Below are 6,082 nucleotides of genomic sequence, written 5' to 3' on the forward strand. Positions count from 1 at the left end.
CGCCGCGAACTTTATGGGCGCTGCCATCTTGCCTGCCGCCATTAATGCGTGCCTGCGGAGTGTGACGGTGTGACACTTGCTAATGGCTTTTCAATGAAAGCATCCTGTCAGAGAATATCAAATAGGAGATCCTGCTCATGAAAAAATGTCAGGTGAAAGGGAACATTGGGTAGATGATGTCAGGCAGTGGCCAAAACTTACCGATTAAGGTAATTTATTGACAACATAATGTATTAAGACGTGTATTAATTAATGACAACAATAAACCGAATGCTATCATTAGTAGCTGTGTTGCTAATATGTTCACAAGCTTCAGAAGTTGCAAATAACTATTAGCCACGACCACTTGTAGCAGTAAAATACATGTTCTTACAGGTATTCAGGATTATTTTATTAATCGTATGTATTTCATCCACTTTTAACGCACATCTTGGTCCTCCACTGGACAAGGAACTCTGTGTAATTCGTAAGCCTGTAAACATGGGCACTCAATGTGCAACAAAGGTTTGTGAATTTCACAAACGGTTTAATTCTAGGTCTGTATATTCCTACTGTTGTTAAAACAGCCGACCACACAACACGCTTTTCCCGGCATCACTGAACAGCATACGTACTAAATAAAAATTAAGAAAAAGAAGATTTCGCATCTACAGCTAACGTCTGCTACAGCCGCCTACGGGACCAACACATTATTTTGCTACTTCCTTAGCAGCAAGGCAACGCAGTAATGGCGGCGCTGCTTTACTTCCGTGTTTCGCCGGATTTGTGTATAGCTGCAAGCAGCAATGAGGGAGCCAAGCAGACAAGCTGGAGTTGCCATGGCAACTCAATGTTGTTACATCGGACATACAGTGGCCTTTATTTTGAAATGGCCACTTCATTCACGCATTATGTGACGTGGAGCTGTGTGAAACTGCGTCGCTCGCGCTTAGCCAGCCAATTTAAAGTAATGCCCACTGTATAGCTATAAGCAGTTACATCAAGTTTCTTGTCAAACAACCCAAAATTGCAGTAGGGGTTAAGTCATTTAGAGACCTCAGACCACGTAATGATCAGTCACGTCACGTAATGCATGAATCAGAGGTCGGAAACCTCGAGGAGAAGGAGTTCATAAAGTCATTTAGAGACGAGTGACAGTCGCAGGAAGTGCATCATAACAAAGGGACTGTGCGTCGCTCTGTTAGTAGCCTGCCTGCCGCCCCTTCTGAAAAAGCAGGAGGCTACCTTTAAACATAATTGTTGCCGAGAGGAATCCCAACCTACGAATTCAATAACAAAATAAATCATACATAATTAAAAATGACCTCGATTTAGGCTACTTGGGTATGGCATAAGGCTTGGCTACACAGTGGTTAACGAAAATAGAAATCTGCTTACTGTTAGCGCAGGCTTTATATAAAATTCTTCAACAGAAGCCTTATGAAATAAAGGCCTTCCTAGAATGCAGGCTTGCCCAAAATAAAGGCCTGTGTTTTGCGCAGCCTACAGTAAGTTGGCTAAATAACAGACCCGCCACAATATGTGGTATGATGATTTTTTACGAGCAAGATGTTTTTGGTGCCCTACGGGCATTGCATTTTCTTAAATAACAATGAAATATCATCAGTAGTTCAACCATTATTTTGTGATTTGGGAATAATGTATATTTTCATTAAGCACAGAGAATCGCATGTCAGTCCCCTCATATTTGGCTGACTTCTGCAGACACGCAAAAAAACACTGCCACTTCCCTCCCCATATTCCACTGATCACACATCAGATATCAGATCAGCTTGTAGGCCATTAGCAATCTGTTTATTTTATGAAGCCTATACAGTAGATCACCTGCCACATTCTTACTTGCAATAGACAGATGCAATATCATGGACACTTACAGTAGCCTACTGCTTCAACAGTATCAGAAGGGGATAGTAGCCTATACAAAAAGTACTTCATACCATCATAACAAAACACTGGATTAAATATCGTAGGCACAGGAGAAAACTTGTACATCCATTGGCCCGTGGGGAGATCACATGCCAGTTGCCTCTCCCTTCAGTGCTATGACTCTGTTGATGACTTTGTCCAGATGGTCATATTTATTGCAACGTTCGGCTGTGAGTTTGTTTCGCCAAAAAAGCTCTATTGCAGATATCAATGCGTCTTTGTTCATGGGTTTGGCCTCACAGCAAATATATTGTGTCAGGGAAGGCGAATAGGACCTTAACGCAAGACTCCTCCAGGCAGAATTACGGACAAACACACTTTATTTTTAAATACAAACTGAACATTTAAAGACTTACTTACATATGGGACTTTAGACAAAACAGAAACGATCCGACAAAGGACCGAGAAACAGGGGTAAAAATACACAGACCAATTAACAGAAAGACAGAGGACTGGAGGAAACCAACGAGACAATAACGGGGAACAGGTGTGGAAGCAGAAACGGAGGGAAAACTAACAAGACAGGAAGCACAGACCAAATAAGGAGATGGGGCGGAGACAAGGACAGGTGATAGGCAGGTAACACAAAGCACATGGGGAACCAGGCAAACACAGAACACACGGGACACTACACAAAGTGGCCACCAAGGTGGCACAGTCACTCCATCCAGGCAGGATCCTGACAATATTGTTTCATTTCAGCCCACACTAACTCGATTGGGTTCAGATCTGGCGACCACAACAGCATGTTGGCAATGACGCCGTATAGTCTGCAACGATGGTCTTATTCCAATCATGGCTAGTTGTTTGGCGATAGAGCTAGTCAGACAGCCTTTTTTCCGCAGGGTCCTGATGCGCTCACTGACTTCTGCATTGACGACAACCATCTCTGAACTGTATAAATGGGCTATGCATTGGGTTAGACACCAGGCCTTTTTATCAGACCTCAGGCCCCTCCTCCTCCTGGACATTATAGCCCAGAGGTGGAAAGGTGCGATTTGTTGGGGGCAGGGCCGGATTAACAATTCATAGACCCCTGGGCACAAATGTCTGATGGGCCCCCTTGCCCCCCAGCCAACGTGAATCGGGCGGTCAGAATTTTTTTTAAAAAATGTTTATTATTGTTTATTATTTATTATGCATATTGCAGTGTTGTAACCCACCCTCTGAAGCCTTTCCTGACACATAGAAAATACTTTTTAATCAACCTGACGTGTTCTTCATTCTCTGATTCTAAAAATGTCATTTTTGAGTCATTAAAACTTAATACAAAGTCGTTTTGAGCCATTTTTCGCTGAGCTGCAGCGTCAAGCGTTCGTAGACTGTGCGCTCCTCCTCCGTCTACTGACAGCCAGGGTGGGCGGATACATTTCTTCTACGGCTGCAAACGGGATTCACTCGCAGTTAACCAAATATTTCTTTATTAGGGCAGGGCAGGCATATTTCTGGCTATTAAATTATTTCTATAATTATTTCTAAACCATACTGATACCGTAGCTCTATTGGGAAGGACACAGGTCCATTTCTTTTTACGAGACACCCTGCTCACAAGAGCCATCTGGTGGTTGTTTGGGTTGTTGTTGCAGCGTCATTGGGAAAATACAAATGAAAGTCGCGTGATCGCGCGTAGCCGGCCAATTTGAAGTAATGCCCACTGTATAGCTATAAGCAGTTACATCAAGTTTCATGTCAAACTACCCAAAATTTCAGTAGGGGTGAAGTCATTTAGAGACCTCAGACCAGCCTCAGACATAATTCCGCATCATTCACGTCACGTACTGCGTGAGTCAGAGGTCGGAAACCTCGAGGAGAGGCAGTTCATAAAGTCATATAGAGACGAGTGACCGGCGCAGGAAGTGCATCATAACAAAGAGACGTCAGACTCATGTAACAGCTGATACTGCAGACTCGTAAAATGAGTTAGAAAATAAGGCAGAAAAAAACAGTTTCCTCATGCTGCTTCCTTATGTTGGAATTTGCAGTCAAAAGGATACCTTCTTGTATGTGATTTCTGCAACAGTGATACTGAAAATGTGTTGATAGCCTATACGATTTTTTTGCTGTAGTGTAAAGCATGTCACACAGTAGCCTAGCCTACAGAAAACACTTAATTGATGTGATATAATGATGACTTGTTAAATGCATGCCTATAATGGTTTATTTAACATCATTAATTTATTTCGTCAGTCATCATGTTCATGTTAACGAATAGGAAGGGCATTTAAACCATAGCCGTAAACCAAAATTCCGCGCAATATCTGCCGTGAGTCCCTATGCGTGAGTCACGAGCTCCTCCCAGCTGACCGGCAGCTCACGTGGACAGACAGTCGCAATCGATTATTTAATAAATAAATGTGAGTTATGGATAATAATAAAAAGCTTCTACCTAATGTGACTATTTTGTATATAAACTGTAAAAGAAAATTAAAAAAAGAGTAAAATAAACTAGATGTACCGCATAGCGGTACAAAATATGACCGCCGCTCAGTCCTGTACATCAGTTCCGCGAAAATAAATCACACTAATCAATTTGTCTCCATCTTTTACTCCATCCCCCACTCTTGAAACTTTTGTGTAGGCCTATGCTTGTTTGGCATGCCTGTGTGTGTGTGTGTGTGTGTGCGGCTGCACAGATAGCCTGGCGCTGCAAAAGTGAATAGATTGTAGAATAGCCAAAAAAGTTGTAGCATTGTTATAAAACCTTTAAAATCTCTAAACAATCACAAGTAGGGCAGTTAATCACAGTTCATCCATTGCAACTGGATTGATGAAAGGTCACTTACACCTGTAGGCTACATTGTATTTGGGAAAAGCAGAAGGTAGCAGCATAATGTATTTATTTATTTTTTATTAAACAAAACAATCCCTGTCAGTTCCATGCAGTTTTCAACAGCTATCAAGAAGAGAGATCATGTCATGGATTTTTGTGAATGTTTCTTCTACATATGCATAAGTTTAGTCATCTAGTTCATATGATATTCAGCTTTATTGTCAATGCACAAATTAAATACCAGTAGTCTAAAACAAAATGCAGTTTTACCCAGTGGTGCAAATAACTGACATGTCCAAAAGGGCCTTCATGAAATGCGTTGCTAGACTGTTCATGCACATTTCCATCAACGGGCCAAGTTGAAAAGCTACCGTCCGTTATTGTTCGTGCAAATAATAGGCTGATTCATGTTCCCTTGCATTTTGCAACTATGAGGTCCATGGTTAGTCTGGCTTTCGCCAGACCAAACTCAATCTTTTAAGAAATCGAAAAAGAAATCCCCGGCAGATCAGGCTGAGTTCACCCAGCCTAGTCCATGGTAGGCACCCGATAGAAATATTGTTTAATTTTGCGATTGAGATATCCACGCACTGGCGCCCCCCCCCTGCGACGTGTTCGCCCCCCGGTTTCAGAGCTATTCTAAATGCAAAAATGCATAGAGGAGTTATGACAAAACCGTGACTGTTAACAAACTATATAAGGTAGGCCCTATGCTAGGCCTATTACACAACATAAATGGCCACTAGGCTATGCTGGCGACCCAAATAAAATCTCCTTTGGGAACCAATGGCTTACAGTAGGCTATCAAGTGGACTTAAGCTGCCACCTCTTGGCGAAAAGTTTTGCATATCAGTAGTAATACATTTCACGCAGCTGTGTTAATCACGGAAAGCGCGAATGAAGTGGACACTTCTAAATGGAACCCAACCCACTGTACAGTAGCTCAAGGTCTGTGGCTAAAGCAGCCATAATGAAAGCGTTATCATTGTTTGGATACTTCACACACACATGTTTTTTAATCGCATAGACTACAAATACCAAGCTGGAATCAAAGCACATCGACTCCCCTCTCACACCCTAAACACGAACTTCGAACAAACAAAAAGCATCTCAGTCTCACGGTATAGGCAAAACTGTATCGGACCGGTGTAACGTTGGTACTAAATCATCCATCGCAAAGAATGATTTTTGTAGCACGTGCAACAAATATGTGTAGGTACAGCCCTGCCCTGAAAACATCTCTCAACGTGCACTCTAAAACATTTGGTTTAAATGGAGATCACGGGTGCATTAATAAATCTACATTGCGGCGTGTTGAAACAAATTATTCACTTTGACGAATTTATGTAGTTTCAGTCCTAGTTACTTTACTTTGGGCCATGCTCT

The sequence above is a fragment of the Alosa pseudoharengus genome, unplaced genomic scaffold (assembly GCF_046254945.1).
Source record: "Alosa pseudoharengus isolate Yale_2024_CS ecotype anadromous, Long Island Sound unplaced genomic scaffold, YU_APseudo_1.1 YU_APseudo_1.1_scf_4, whole genome shotgun sequence".
Lineage (NCBI taxonomy): Eukaryota > Metazoa > Chordata > Actinopteri > Clupeiformes > Clupeidae > Alosa > Alosa pseudoharengus.